This window comes from Alligator sinensis, unplaced genomic scaffold (assembly GCF_000455745.1).
Source record: "Alligator sinensis unplaced genomic scaffold, ASM45574v1 scaffold333_1, whole genome shotgun sequence".
NCBI classification, from domain to species: Eukaryota; Metazoa; Chordata; order Crocodylia; family Alligatoridae; genus Alligator; species Alligator sinensis.
The window spans coordinates 1,010,081-1,026,993 of record NW_005842381.1 but is presented as its reverse complement, the minus strand read 5'-3'; positions in this window follow the sequence as shown (position 1 = coordinate 1,026,993).

The following is a 16,913-nucleotide window of genomic DNA, read 5'->3' as shown; positions in this document are numbered from 1 at the left end:
CACAGCAGGATGTAGTGAGTCAGGCATGCTTCAATCCATGCAAATAGCTCCTCACACACCACCCAGGAAACATGAAGCAAGATCACTCTTAGGGTGCAGTGCTGGCATGGGGGAGCTAGCCCTGGGACACCTCCCCGGAGAGGCCCCCTGTGGGAAGGGTGTGGGCATGGGCAGCTACTCATCCCAGTCATCTGAGAGCCCTGTGTCCCCTGAGCCTGGCCAGGTGCTAGACACCATCTTGGCCCTGGGAGTCAGCTTTGTGCCACCTGCTGCCCTGACTCTGGCCCTAGCCTTGCCTGCTCCTGGCAGTCACCTGCCACCCAGCAGTAGGCCCCTTTGTGGGCCTGGGTGGAGATCCAGTGCCACTTCCACTAGCCAGGAGTCCCTGCCACAGCCCCCACCCCAGGTCCTCCACCACTGGCTCCAGTGCCGCCACTCACCCCAGCTCCATGCAAACAGAGAGCTGAAGCTACCTGCATTGGGGCGAGGACTGCACAGCAGCCCTGCTGGCCCTAGCCACCAGCTACTGGAGGGGGAGCAACCCATGTTGGGGGAGCAGCAGCCACCTTTGGCCCTGGGTGAGCCCCCTGCCCACCAGACTGGCTGACGCATGTGCACCCATGGAGGAATGGCCAAAGGCCAGGGTGCTGACCACCAGTCCCCAGGCTCTTCCCCCTAGGTAACCCTTCCCCATGGCTGCCCAACCCAGCAAGGCACATATAAAAACCACTTTCTAAATAGTTTGCATGTAGAAGAGGGTGTTTTATTGTTTGTGAGTGGGGTGGGTGGTGGTGGGACTCTGGTGTTGAGGGAGATGGGCTATGTTGTTGGGGAGAGAGTGGGGACAAGTATCTGTTTGTTGTGAGAGTAATAAAGTGTTTTTCTGCTAACTGTCTGCAGTGAGCATGGTGCTGTGGGTAGGTGGTTGGGTGACAATCTGTGGGTGGCCATCCAGGTGGGCTATGGTGGGGTGTGCAGGAGGAGGTGGTCAACCAGCACCTCTCACACCTGGTGGCCTGGCCCCCAGTGGTAAGTGTGTGGCTTGGTCAGGGCCTCGGCAAGCGGGGGGGGGGGGTGCTGCCACTACAGCTGCTGCTCCTGCTGCCAGGAGTCCTCTGATTACTGTTCTTTCTCTGCCCAGGCCTTGCAGAAGAGCTGATGCTGGGCCTTGCAGATATTATACAGCATGCAGGCTGCAGTGATGACTCAGAAAATGTCCTCTGCAAAATCAAGTCAGGTGGTGAGGGTGTGCCACTGTCCCCTGAGGCAGGCTCCACCAGTACATAGGTCCAGTCCAGGCATGAGTTGAAGTGGGCATAGCAGGGGACCAGGTGGCTGGTGTGGCAGGGGACCAGGTGGCCCTCATGAGCCAGGGCAGGAGTGTGTAGTTGGGGTACCTGATGAGGAGGACCAGGGCCATCACGGCACCCACCTGGAGGTCTGGCATTACCAGTGTGAAGTGCCCACTCTGCACCTGGTACAGAAGCACAGGGCAGAGTTCCAAAACACTGGCATCAGGGCACTGTCTACCCAGCTGGCATTCACATTCATGAAGGCACTGTGGTGGTCAATGACAGCCTGAAGCACAACAGAGTGAAAGCCACTCCAGCTGTAGTAGGGGAGTTCCCTATGGTGTGGGCAGGTGAGGGGGACATGGGTCCCATCCAGGACCCAGACAAACTGGGAGAAGTGCAGGGTGCGGAACCCCACCACCACATCCTGGGGGTCATGCACATGGAGCATGGTGTGCCCCAATATGTCCTGGAGGGTGCCACACACCTGCAGGATGGCCTCCTAGGTGGTCACTTTGCCCATGCTGAAAAGGCCTATGTAGCAGAAGCTGGACAGTGTAGCCAGCTTCATCAGGGTGATGGCCAGCGAAGTGCCCACAGGGAACGGTGGCTGCATGATGGTGTCCTGCTGCTCCAGGTACAGGTAGAGCTGCTCCATGAGGTCTAAGATGGTGGCCCAGGTCCTTCTGAATGCTTCCAAACACTGCTTATCATCCCAGGTGTTGTGGATGACACACAGCCACCAGTTCTGGCTGGCTGGGAAGCCTCAGAGGCAGTGGGCCTGGAGGCCCAGGAGGGTGAGAGTGGCCCCAAAGATGTCATCATGGAGCCAATTGTGGGCATCCCTCCTGGGGTCTGACCAGCAGGATGAGGTCCAGGTGACAGCTGTGTGGTTGTGGCAGCCCTGGGATGATGTACTGGGGCCAGGTAGGTGGTCACTGTGTGTAAGGGAGTCAGCAGGGCCCAGATGGCCATGGGCCAGCTGGTGGCCACTGAGGTAGACCAGTAGGGTCAGCAGAGAAGCCAGAAGGAAACTAGGGCACTGAGCATCACTACCAAGGGCAGGAGCTTGACCAGCCATGGCATGGGAGCTGCCATGGCAGAGGCTGCAGCACTATCTCAAAATAGCACACTGCTCCTGGCCAAAAACACAGCTGTTCAGGGAGCAGGGAATGGAACTGCCATTTAAAGAGGGTCTCCAGTTACCCTTGGTGGTGGCAGAAGCCTGTTGCAGAGCCCCAGGAAGTGGGAGCAATTTACTGCTAGGAGCAGCAAGTCTGCTCCTACATCCCTGCACATGTAGAACCAGCCGGGGAGCATTTACTTGCAAGTAAACTGGTCCTGCATCAAATGCATGTGCAGGCACACCCACTGTGCAGTAATTTGCTTTAATTCTAAGTAAATTTGATAACTGTAAATACAAATAGAAAATTTACTCCGGAATAATTACTGCACAGTATGGCCCATGTAGATGGCTGACCGGAAGTAAATTTACTCGCAGTCAGCTGGGCAGCAGGAAATGGGAGATTGCTTCCTGCCCCCAGAAGCTGCCTGCTTCCAGGGCAGGCTCCACCACCAGAGCCTTTGTGGGACAATGTCTCCCTGCTCTGATAGCCAGAACTCCCAGCCCCCACTCCACAGTGCAGAGCAGAGGCTGGGAGATAAGAATTTCCAAGCCTCAGGTCTGAAGTTGTGAATGCACAGTGGGGACTGGGAGGTCTGTGCTGCCAAGGCAGGGGGGCATTGTCCCTGCCTGGGATCCAGTAGTGGAATCCATTCCATCAGGAGACACCTCCTGAGGGCAGGAAGCAATCTCCCACCCCCCTCCAGGAGAAAGGCATCTCTTGGCTCTGTGTTCCCTGCCAGCCCCTAGGCTAGCACCCAAGGGAAACCTAGAGCTCCTCATGGCCACTGCAGTTCCATGAGACTGCCATAAGCAGCAAATCTGCTCCCACTTCCCTGCAAGTGTAGATGCCTGCCTGGGGTGGGCTTACCAAATTACTCTATGTTAAACCCATCCTGGAACATTGCACTTGTAGATGATCCCAGTTGCATATTTAAAAGAACAGGTGCTGATATTATTACACCGTTTTACTAGAATTTGCCAATTAGAAATTAATTTTAGACCTGCACCTCCTTATGCTGTTGCCCTGAGGGGTCAGGCCAATGCTCAGGATCTCAATATTGCACTGTTAGAGAGGAAGGCATGGTGTGCAATTGCACATGCACACATAAAAATCAGTTAAGCACACATACACTCACTAGGTGCATACACCCCTACTAGGCATATACACTCACACTAGCAATGCAGATAAACACATGTTCAAAATAATCAGTCTAGGTTCATGCACACCACACACACCAAATAAGACAGAATCAGTTACCAACACCTACATATCCAATACGCATACATGGATTACTAATTCATATACCACACACACACACACAATGATATCTATATATGTGTATATATGTGAATTCACTAATTCACAAACATACCACCCACCTACACATACACACAGGTGAGTTCCTAAGTTGGGTGTTGTGGAATCCAAGTACACCAGGTATCCCAAGTGCACCAAGTATGTATGTGCTTGGTGTACTTGGGATACCTGGGGAAAGGTTAAGGTAAGGAAGTGGAAGTGTAGGGAGTGAAAGTTTCTGGGAGTGAAAGTTACCGGGACCAGGATTAGAACCGGCAGACTAGAGGGGCCTGGGCTGAAGAACTGAGGCTCGGGGGTAACTTTAGGTTTAGTTGATCTTAATTGATTAAAAGACAATGCCCAAAGCCTGCAAAGCAGGGGAGCAATGCTGGCACAGAGGCTGGGACCAGAGCCAGAGATACGGGGGAGCTGAAAAGGTAGGTGGGGAGAGGGGAAAAATGGGACTAAGGGAAACTGTGGGTGTTAAAGATGGCCTCTGGGTGTGGGGAGCCAGAGGATGGCTCTGGGGCAGCTAGAGAAGCTGCAGGGAGTGGCAGTAGGTGCGGGGAGCGGGAGAAAGGCTCCGGCTGCTGGAGAAAGGCTTCAGCTGCTGGAGAAAACTACAGGACAGCCACAAGGAGCTGGGAAGCTACAGGGGTGGGGACTACAGAAGGTGTGGGGGAAGCCTGAAAACAGAGATGGACAGCAGAAAATCACAGGAAAAGTGGCAGGAGAGACTGAAAGGTGGCAGGGCAGCAGGAAAGCAAGGAGAGGCTGAGAGGTGGCAGAAAAGGGGAGATGGAATTCGGAGGAGATTAGGAAGCTAGCAGGGGAAGGTGGGCTGGAGCTGAGAGAGAGAGAGAGAGAATGAGGCTGGAATTTAAGATAAGGAAGGGACTGGGATTCAGTAAAACATGACCCAACTTGGGGTTGCAAATGAAAATGGTTTTATTGAACAGGGGAGATGGACACAATGTCTTATTGGTTCCTTTTCATGCATGCACGCACGCACACACACACACACACACACACACACACACACACACACAATGGCAGGAGGTGTTAGAGAGGCTTGGTGCAGGGGCTGACGTCCACTGAAGTCCAGAAGGAGAGAGAGAGACAGAAAGAGAGAGAGTCCAAATTGAAGGAGGAGGTGTGCAGGTAATATCTACCTATCCCAGGCTGGAAGTTGATCCTTGATGGCCAGTCGGAGTCTCCTTCAGCTCGGTGTTGTCCAGAGGGGGTCACCAGCAGGGCCTCTCGGGTGGATAGGTGATGTGAATCTGGTCTGGTCTGGATGGAAATGGCATTCCCACTGGGTCTATCTTCACTGACCCTTTTCATAGGGACAGACCTTGTGTGACCCTAGTGACAGGAGGCATGCCCAGGCAAGGGTCAGCCCCTGGCGTACTGAGCATGTGTGCTGCATGCAGGAATGTTCACTTTCGGGTATCTGTAATGATGGGGTATGGTACAGTTGCTGGTTCTGCAGGGTCTTTTGTCTTTCAAATGCTGAGTTCTTGTCTCTGTTCCTGGGTGAGGTCTGTAGTTCCTGGATGAATCAATGCGAGGTGATGTCCTAGTCATTACAGGCCATTCAGTAGAGGCTTGGTACCATTGTATTTCAATCATTCCCAATCACTCTCATTTCTCCGGGAACCAACAATTTACACGGGAGGGTACAATGAATCATACAGTTGCAACATGGGATGCCCAGGCAGAGGACACATGATGGAGGCTTGACATATAAAATGGAAACTTGATATGACTTTGGTTCACTTGCAAACACAGGCCTAACCAATACAATATCCATATGAAACAATAAAAATCAATACGAAAATGATAATAATACAATATACAACAATAAGAATCAATAAAAACCTAATAATAATACAATATAAAACAGTGTATAGCCAAAACCAAAAACTTGCTACCAAAAAAAATTAAAATTAACATTAAAAAAAAAGTGTTAAAGCTTATTCTAAGTCTGAGCTCGCTTATGCTTCTCTATAGGGAATAGAGAGGGAGAGAAAAAAAAGTCAGAAATAGTTGGGGAAGGGAATGCTCCTGATATATATATAGATATATATATATAGATATATAAGAAAAACTGGGTGTTTTGCTACAATGCCAATGACGAGTTTGTTTAACCTCATTATCTCTAGGGTAACTATTTTGCTTAGTGCACATTGCATAGCAGAATCCAGTTTCTGCATTTAGTTTATTAAACTGGAAGATAAAATGTAACAATTCAAAAAGGTCTGGAATTCTGAGTGCCAATTACATATTCTCTTATATAAATGTTCTCTACAACACTATCAATAATGAGAACTTATCAATTTAGTCTGAAGCATTCCAGGGCAACAGTCTATTGTTGAGCTAGACAATCTTCCCAACAGATAGCTCTAATGGGTGTTAACATGGCATGTTGACATGTAAGTATTAGAGGTGTACACAACAGGCTCTATTCAATTCTCATTTGGCCTGAATCAGGGACCATGATTCGATTTGTTGATTCAGATCACTGTCCCTGATTCAATTCAGCTGAATCTGCATCTGAAGATTTGATGCTGATTTGGAGAATCAGCAATTCAGACATAGAAACAGGTTTAAAAGTTTTTCTACATGCCTTGAGGTAGCAGGTGCACCTCATGATCACTGCGATGCTGGGGCAGATGGAGCATCCACCAGGAATGCAGGGGAGCCCCCCACTTGCTCGGCAGTGAACTTCCAGGTCTGCTGGGGAGTTCACAGGGGGCCCACCCACCCTGTGCCTCCCTGGCTCAGCAATTGGCTACAGGGGGACCCTGAGTGCCCCCCCAGACCCAAGAGGCACCACTTGCTGAGCCGGGAGTGCATGAGGGGGGCACTCCCCGGTGAACCCAGAAGTGGACCGGAAGTCCTTCTGGTCCATTTCTGGGTCTTCTGCTGAGTGCGCTGGGGACCCCGCTGTGTTTCTTTTGGGCACTCCATGTTCATTCAATAGACCGTGATACCTAGAGGTATGTAGAAAAAACATTTAAAGTTGTGTCTATGTCCGAATCGCCGAATCTTTCCAAATCTCTCTGAATCAATTTGGAGAGTTTCAATTCGATTCAGAGAGATTCAAGGGTCCTTTGATTTGATTTGGATTCAGAGATTCAGCCACCAAATTGGGGCGAATCTCCACTGAATTGAATCAGGGACCAAAGCTTCACACAGCCCTAGTAAGTATGTTATTTAGAGAGGTCAAAAGTAGTCAAGATTGGAAAAACAGAACAATAACTTATTCAAACTAAGAAATTGAATGATTTAACACTATCATACACTTGAAACTTGGCATATGATCATATGCCAAGTTTCCCTTTCCATTAGTAAATTATTATATAAGCAGTTTTGACATCATGATATTAAAAAGGAGCACTATCATTAATCACAATATACAACTTTTCCAAAAAAAAAAAACATTTCAAAGCTTTAATTTCAAGATGAGGAAAAAACAAACAGACTGTTAGGGTGACAACGGATCTTGGGGAACACTGGATTTGCAGCTGAATAAAAGGCTGTAACCTGTGGCCTAGCAAAAGCTGCTATCCACAAGGCAAAATTATAGCTAAGCTAGCCATTTGTTTATGCTAAGTAACCATCTTAACTGTGTCAACCATTTTCAAGTGAATCTGTGTCAGTTTGTGTGCTGTGAATGAGGTGAAACCTCAGGAATGTGGAAGATGGTACAGCCTTGGACAGAAAAACAGAATGTAATGTGAAAAACAACATGTAATTGATAACAGAATCTGAAATGAACATATGCAAAAAGGTGAATGGTGATTGGTGAAGAAGCTTTCAGGTTTTGGTCAAAGTCCGCCCATTGACTGAAGAAGTAAGTTCATGGCCTTGGACTTGTGCTCATAGCAAAAAGGCATGTAAATGAGTAAAACACATAGGCAATTCCATGGTAATGAAGCAACCAGTAAACAGAGGCAGAACTTGAGATAGGAGGACAAAAGGGTGGAACAAAAGGAGCAGTGAGGGTGGAGTGAATGTTAATAAGCGTGAACCAAAGTGTATAAATGTGGAAAGAACTATTGTTTGTTGTGGCTCCCCGGTTTCACAGGCTATGGGTCTGTAAGGGAGCTAGTCCAAAGCTGTCTCCATTCTGAATAAAGTTGTTGTGAGCAATGTGTGCTGTTGTTTGCTCCCTGCTTGCTCTAGCTAATTAGTAACAGGATCCATGAGCAATTGGCTTGTCGTCTTCCTAGTTGTTGGGTGCTGCATGAAGTCAGGGTCTAACACAGACTTACCACTTATATTGGCTTGTATTATTACTCAGTGGTTATGTTGTTTAGCAATGTCAGTAATGTATAATTTTTCACCCTCATTGACAAATCAAAGTATATTTATGATTCCGAAATGCCCATAATAATTCAACATCCAAAATGCTCATAAAAAGAATAATTAAAATTCCATAAATTATTCAAAGGCCAGGCAGTTTTCTAAGAGCTATTGTGAATTGTTTAAAAATGGGGGGTGAGAGGGGGTGAACTACTTCTGTAGCTTCATTATAGGTATCTTACTACAAAAATCAGTACTATTATTGTTGAACAAACCTATTATATGGACATGTGGCTAAGAAATATTTTCTTCATAAAACTGATTTTTCAGTGAAGCTTTTTTTACAATGTTAGCATTTTTAAGCTTTTGTCCTTTGCTTGGTGTCAGATATGCACTTAGTCAGTACAGATTTCTGTTGACTTCAGTGGGTCCAGAAATACTGTCACAGACTGATCATATATTCTTCCATAGAAAAAAAATGTTTTCTCCCAGAATGAAATTCACCAACATGCAAAGAGGCTAGCTCAAGAAGTATGCATGATTTTAAGTCCTCAAATTAAACTTTAATGGGGATTAAAGTGTGTGTAGGCCACCCCAGACCATTACTTATTGGATTATATTAAATTCAATTTAGAATCTATTGACTGAAATGAATATTGAAGACCTTGTATGGTCAAAAAAACAAACCAAAACAAAAAACCTCTAATGTTATTTTAGAACAAGTTTGGATAGCTTTCTGACAAAGGAGCATAATTTTTCAGTAGCTCTTGTAGTATCAAAACTGTGCAAGGTTGTGAAGAATAAGGAATTCCTTTTTAAATTTTAATTTCCAGACAGTGATGCTTATTGCACTGTAATAAGCTCTAATCTGGAGTAAAATATGTCTCGTGTAGATGTGCCTACTGAAAACCAAATAGAAGCAGAGCTTGGACCACTGATAGAAGCACCACTATGAAACTGAGCACTAGAGATAACAGGCCACTTACATGTGTTTCTACTGGGAGAATTGCTGCTCTCTCAGTAGAAGTTATGAGTGTTGACTCTCTCTCTTAGCGGGGAAAAATCTCTCACCAGAGTGAATGCTTGAATGCTTCACTCCCAGTCTGGGTTGGAAGGGGAGTGAAGCAGCAAGTCTGATCCCCGCACTACCCCAAAATGGGAATTGCCCATTTGTGGGGATGGGCAGGGTGCATTGTATTGCTGGATCAGTGGGTCAAAGCCCCCTACCCTCCCCCCCAGACCAGGCAATCCCCAGTCTGAGAGTGGGCAAAGGGCTTTACTGCATTGCAAAGCTGGTCCAGGAGGGGAAGGGAGAGGTTCCCATGTCTCCCTGACTTTTCCCTAAACCTGATCCATGAGGGAATGTTTTACAATACCAATAGTTTCAAGTTGCTGTATCAATTGTTCCCCATGCCTTCCCCAGACCAGGACCATCCCAGTCTAGTGAAGGCATGAGGAGTACAAGAGAGGAGTCAGCAGCAATTTGAAGGCCTATATGCTCCCTTTCCCAGAAAGATTTCTAACTTTGGAAATGTCTCAGTAATTTCCATAAACAGAAAAGGATGTCTGTTGATGGCTTTAGTTTTATAAGTAATAGTGATTTTCCTACTATAAAAAAAGGTTTCCTCCCCTAAAGTAATTAAAGATTTAAAGCACAATATTTTCCCTTTTTTCCACATGGGACTGGAGATTTGTATCAACATGAAAGAAAGAAACAAATTATGTCAATGTTCAAGCTTAACAAGACTTTTAGTTTGATTAACCCTGGAGTTGAAGTTCTTTGCCAAAACGTGAACCCCAGCAAAATGTAAATGCAGACTAGTTTAACTAAGCCACCAAAACCTGAGCCAGGTTTATTTGCACTCTTTTAAGCTGTGCTATATTTAAATATTGCTACTGTTAAGTTTGGTAAAGCTTTACATTGTGTATCATGTATTACCATCTATAATTCCCCACAAGATACTGTGGTTTCTCTTATCAGAATTACTTTTCAGCAGATCTTTCCAAAGGGATTCCACTAACTGAGGATGTCTGCAGATGGATTTCTAGGAGAGTTCTTCTTATGGAACAAATAGCACAATACAGTCTATTTAGGTGTGAGTCTGGAATCAGGAAGAGTGTCTGACATGGGTGAGGTTATCCTTAGTGTCAACCCTAAACATCCATACCCTATGTGGACAGCAAAGGAAGAAACAGAACCCAGTGACTTGGGTATCAGAAAAGCATATACAAGAGACTGTTATGGTAACTGAGATTTAAAACAATTAGTGTTACTATACTATTTAGGGTACCTATACACATGTTCCAGGGTGGAGGGTGGGGGACATTTTCATTAGAGTGGGTCTTGGGAACCACTCTAATTAAAACACTGTGTCTTGTATTCAGGGTCCTGTATTTCAAAATGGCTGCAGGGTTGCTTTAACTAAAACTCTGACAAACTGTAGTTAAAGTGCCTCTGCCACCAGTTTGAAATGCCGGATGCTGAATACATGAGATGCTGTAGCACGCTTTCTAATTAGAATGCTCTAGCAGACTCAATTAATCTAGAACTAATTCTAATCAAAACACATTGGAGCATATGTATAGGAACCTATACTAACTTTGGCAGAGCAGGTATAACTGGCATGTAGCCTAACCAAGCAAAAATTTCAATCACCTGTTTTAGTAATGTTAGGAGCAGTGCTCAAGAATTAGCAACCAAAGAAAAAAAGAAAATGAAATCATTCAAAAGCTTTGAAGAGCACAGACTTCAAACTGGCAAGTGTTTCCAGGGAAAATATAGGATAGAGGAGTGTCGCAGAGCACAGAGGTGCTCTGCTCCTACGGAGGGGAGACTGCTGGGGAAAGAGCCCTAGCAGTGAGTAAGGAGTCCAGCTGTGAGTTGCCAGGCCAACTGGAGCCAGCAAGAGATCGCACCTGCCAGCGGTCAGCTGATTGAAAGGGGCAGGGCCTGGCCCTTATAAACCCTAGGGACTGAGGCCAGAGGCAGTTCCCTGCCAGCAGCAAAAGAGGAAGGAGCTCTCTACTGTGGAAGAGAAGAGAAGAGAAGAGAAGAGAAGAGAAGAGAAGAGAAGAGAAGAGAAGAGAAAGACAAACCAAACCCAAACCAAACCAAAGCCAAGCCAAGCCAAGCCAAGCCTGGTGAGAGAGCAACGTCTGGCACTGGTGTGGGATGAAGAATCTCCGGTAGGCTTGTGCATGATTATAGCCGGGCGGCTTCTGTTTATGTTATAGCCTATGGGCTTGTGTTTGTGTTACTGTTTGTTACCGGTGGTTTGGGTGAGGCTATGAGGGGTTGGAGGAGGCCTCATAGGGGACTCACGGTAGTGTGAGAACCCCAGCACCAGCAAGGATGTAGCATCCAGGATGCACAGACCCGAGCCCCAGAGAGGGGCAGCTGAGAAGCCACAGAGAAGGGGGAGTTGCAGGGAAGCCCCAGTGAGGGCATGGTGAGCCCCGGAGAAGGGGGTAGCAGTGCGGTCCGCCCTGGAGAAGGGGGCGGCTTTACTGAGAAGGCCCCAGAGGAGAGGGCGGCTTTACTGAGAAGGCCCTGAGAGAGGGCAGTGCTTTGAGAAGTGTCAGTGAGAAGGCACGGAGAGAGACAGGGCCGCGGAGAGCCCAAGCACCAAAGAGGGTATAGACCCAGACCAGACAACGTCTATTCCATTGGTGAGGCGTGGACTGTGGTGTAGGGGAGGAAGCGGAGCCGCAGGTAGCACCCCCTGGCACCAGGGCAGTACAGTAGGCAGCCTCCCGCTCACAAGAACATCATCATAATTTCCATCAAGACGTGGCAGACGAGTACAGGGAGGGACACAAGAACCCTAAAGCAGGACCCAAGGGTGCCCCACGCAAGGTGCAGAGTACTAGGAAGATGGCACTGAGAAGGGCAAACTGTTACAAGGAGAAATAAAAAGTCAGGATATTGGGAGTGTTACTTTCAAAACAAAGGATGTAGAAGGCTGATCCAGCCAGTGATAAAGTGTTCTCAAGCCTGTGTCCAAACACAAGATTCAACCACTGTTTTAGACTAATGATCTTGAGATTTGCAATAGTGTTAAATTAAAAAGTAATTTCAGTAAGTGGCTTGTATGAAAAAAACAACAAAAAAAAGAGGAGATGAGTTCTAGCATGAAATTGTAGAGGTCTACAGGTAACAATTGCTTGGGTGATGGTTGAGTTAGATTACTCAATTCCCATATAATCTAGAAGGTATATATTTGGTACTGGTCATTAACGGGGCCACACAACAAAGGTTCTATATGGAATTAGAGGAATCTCATAATACACAGAACATGAGTTTGGTGGGGGAAAAAAAACAGTCTGACTAAAAGAGAACAGGTAAAGTTCGTGTTAAAAGGTAGATCCATAGGTTATGCTTTCAACTCAGCCTTCTGGGTACCAATTCTGCTGCTGAGACAGAAGGCATAGGTAGACTGGCAGGAATGGCATATTATAGAACACACTATTGAACTTATATAGTGATAATTCAGTACGAAAACTGTCATGAAAAATAGGTCATCTGCATGCCTGGACATTGGGACATTCATTGAAGTTATCAGGAGGGAAAGATTTAAAACCACATCTCCAACTGGAGCCAATTTCAGACTTATGCTAGGTGAAATTCTGCCCCTTATTCTTTGTTCAAAAGAGTTCCTTATTTAGAATTAGAAGAACAACTTTTATGCAATTCTTCCCCTTTGTCATAAAAGAGATGAAGAAAGGTAATTATCCTAATAACATTTCTTGAAGCTAGAAAAACATGGTTTATTTATATACTACATTTGCATTTGTATCTTATTCAAAACAACTAAATAAATGTTAAACTGATATATTAGAGAAAATATTGATTACAGTCGATATTGATTACTCAGGAGTAAAAGTGCGAAATGTGAGGCTGTAAAATGTTTTCCAGTCCAAGGAGAAATATATTATATTAGAAGTAAAATAAATTGCCAGCCTATAAGTTAATCACTTGCTAAATTACAATATTATTTTGGTGAAATGTATTGCATTCTTTTCAAAACTAGCATTGTACTAATTTAGCAGTGATGGCTATTGTAGAGATGACATTACAAGAACATCATTTGTTCAATTTATCTTTTTAACTAATAGTTCATTATTTTCTGCCTGAATCAATTTTGTAACCCTCTCCTATGCTTTTAAGATATCAGTTACCACTTCCCCTTCAGCTGCCAAACAAAAAAGCTACCATTCTGATAAGGTCATACTGTAACAAACGCAATCCACATTATATCAGAGTTCCTGATTTCAGTATACCTCTATCTTAATTATAACTCATTTTAATCGCGATAAAAAGGAGCATGCTCCCATTTTACATGTTGTATTCATTAGGAATTGAATACTTGGAGGTAATCAGTTTCCTGCTTTGTGCTGGGAATCAGGCAAATGAAACTATTTAGGGAAAGGATACTGACCGCCAGTATGGTTGGGCTACTGCTCTAAAATAGTGGAGAATCATAGAGACAGGAAATTGCTGAAGTTCCCTGTCAGGCCAGAGGAGTAAAGGATATACAAGAGGCAGGTTTCGGGAAGGAGGACCATGGCTCTAAATCAGCAGGGGCTAAACTTGTTGGCAGGCATACCACAGATTAGTCTCACACCCTCCACAATTGCCACTTCAGTCCCATTTCCCTGCCCAATCAGTTGCTTTGTTTTCTGATCCCTGCTCTGCCTGATCTGCTGTGTTGCTTTTTGCTTCCTGCCCCGTGCTTCCAGCTCATTCTGCTGCTGTTTTCCCTTCCCTGCTCTATCTGCCACTGTGCTGTGGCCAGTTTCTCCCCCCTCCCACCCCCCCCCCCCCCCACACACACACAGCCTGCCCATGCCCATGACTACCACCTGTGCCATGGGTTAGTCACCCCTACTCTAGATTATAAATTTACAAGTAGAAAATGTTTGCAGACCCTTACTGAATACCGTAGGTTTTGATTAAGCCCTTAAGGTAAACAGGGCTTTAGAGAACCTTCAGAGAACATATACTCATTGGTCACTGGGAGCACTTGCACCCAGAAACCAGAAATATAAATTATTGCACTAATCCAGTAAGAAAATAGAAGTAGTATCAGGGTGTGTCTACATATGTGCATTTACTGCACAGTAACCAAAATTACTGTGCAGTATGGGTGCATGTCCAAATGTGCACACCCATACTGCACAGTAAATATGGTGTTTTCTGCTGACTTGAGTGTAAATTTGACACCTGCATCATGCAGGTATCAAATGTACACCCAATTAGTTACTGCATGGTAACACATGTAGACACGTTACTGCACAGTAACCCAGAGGGCCTCCCTGGTGGGTCTATCCAGCCACTAGGGGGCTGGCCTGAGCCCAGGCCCAGAGTTCCTGGCTGGCTGTCTCCTAGCTTCAATTTGAGGCTGAAGTTAGTCCCAAGTGACAGCAGCTGGTTCTGGCTTTAATTTGGAATTAAAGTTAGTCTTAAGGGCTGGCAGCCATGTGAAACTTTTTTTCCCACTTATTGCACTGCATGAGGTGACAATCACAGTTTGTTTTGTTCTGCTTAAATATGATTTTAAATCATCTTCACATATGGCTTTTCAGCATTATCACATCTAGACTTTCCCCACAGGAGCTGTGTATTTGTATTGGAAGGCTCTTGAAGTGTCAGAAAGCATAGAGAGGGCATACGGGCTAACAGAACTTTTTGAGGGGGGGTGGAGATTGTCTAAATGGAAATGCTACTTTTCTGCCACACTATTTCATCAGAGCTGAGTTCTCAAATATGCACCTTTGCTTTCCTCAAGGCTCATTTCTTTAACTTACCTACTTATGGGAGTCCATGATTACATCACGTTTAGTATGCAGCTCAAATACAACACAGCTGTCTGCATTCTCATGGTACTTCACTGCTTGAACATACCATATACATTTTAACATCCTTACACTACACCTTACACCCAGTATTAAGACTTTGTGGTTTTCCTGTTTATCAGTTTTTCCATAGCTTCGTAGATTCATAGACTGTAAGGCCAGAAGGGACCTTGGAAGATCATCCGGTCCAGCCCCCTACACCAAACAGGAAAGATAACTGGGGGTCAGGTGACCCCAGCAACGTGACTGTATAGTCTCCTCTTGAAGATTTCCAGGGTATGGGATTGCCCCACCTCTGGAGAGATCATATTCCATAGTCCGGATACCCTGGCTGTGAAGAAATTATTCCTAATGTTGAGCCTGAATCGGGCTTCCAAGAATTTGTGGCCATTACTCCTAGTTTTCCCCTTGGGTGCCCTGGTGAGCAGTTGCTCACCAAACCATTAATGTACTCCCTTAGCATAGAGGTAACCTGCTACCAGGTCCACTCTCAGCCTTTTCTTGAGGCTGAAGAGTCCCAGATCCCTCAGCTTTTCCTTGTATGGCCATGTAAGACTCTGATCATATGGGTGGCTCTTCTTTGGACTCTCTCAAGCTTGTCCATGTCCTTGTTAAAGTGTGGTGCCCAGAACTGGACGCAGTACTCCAGCTGCAGTCTCACCAGTGCTGAGTAGAGCGAAAGAATCACCTCCTTGGTTTTGCTGGAGATGCATCAGTTGGTGCATGCCAGAGTATTATTTGCCCTACTGGCTACAGCATCACACTGCCTGCTCATATTCATACTGTGGTCTATTACTACCCCCAGGTCCCTTTAATTTGTGGTGCTAGTCAGCTTGGTGCCACCAAGACTGTAGGTGTGTTGGGGGTTGCTCGTCCTGAGGTGGAGTACTTTACATTTCTTGATGTTGAACTTTATCAGGTTCCTATCCGCCCAACTTGCTAGCCTGTGTAGGCCCGCCTGTATTTGTAGCCTATCTTCAAGCATGACCATGTTTTCCCATAACTTGGTGTCGTCCACAAACTTGGCCAATGTGCTTTCAAGGCACTCACTGATTGTAAGTAGAGTTGGTCAAACAATAGAATTTTCTCACCTGTGGGAAATTCTACAAATTCCACAGCCCAAAATGGTACTAAAAATGTATTTCAAAATTTACCATGGAACAAAAATTCCAATTTGAAAACACAAACTATTTCAATTGATAATGTCAAAATATTATGATACATCTGGCATAGGAAACAGAATTTAAAAAATCTAATTTTAAGCTAATGTCAAAACATAATAACATGAAAACCATTGAAATAAAATTCCAAATTGAACACTACATTTCAATTGGAAAGATGCCATATGTAAAAAGAAAAAAAGGCTGAAATCATCAATTTTTGTAACCTATTTTAACAATGTTTTGACCAGTGTCAATGTTGTTTGAATAACAAAATAACATCTGAAAATAAACAAAAGGCATTAATGTACATATGTGAACTTGTACTTGAATATAATGCAAAATACTTGATGATATCTTATTCATCTCAATTAAAGCAATGATTCACTGTATCTATGAAAAATATACTTCGTTCATATGAGATTAATATATGGGCATGCATAGATAAAACAGGGGCCCTAAACTGAAGTGGTAGGTTTTTAAAAACAATGTTTCAGTTTAGGATGAAGTAAACCCCTGTGTTGTGTATACCCGTGCCTTACCTGGCTCTCTGGTGGCAAGGAAGGGAGGGTGAGCTGATGGCAGGCAGAGCAGTCCCTGGGATGGGGGGGGAGGGGCTGTTGCTTCCCTCTGCAGCAGCGGCAGCCCTCCCCCAGGTGGTACCCACCCTCAAGGCACCCGGCTTGGGTGGTCCTGTGGGGGCACTGCAGCTGTGGAGGGAAGGACTGGGTCCCCACATAACTTGTACAGGCCCTGGGGTGGGGGGGGAAAATCAGGCTCATCTTTTGCCCCCCCCCCCCCCCCCCCCCCCCCCCCCCCCCCCCGCCCCCCTTTGGTGGTGCCTGCCTTCCTGAGCTGCTACTAGGCTGTCT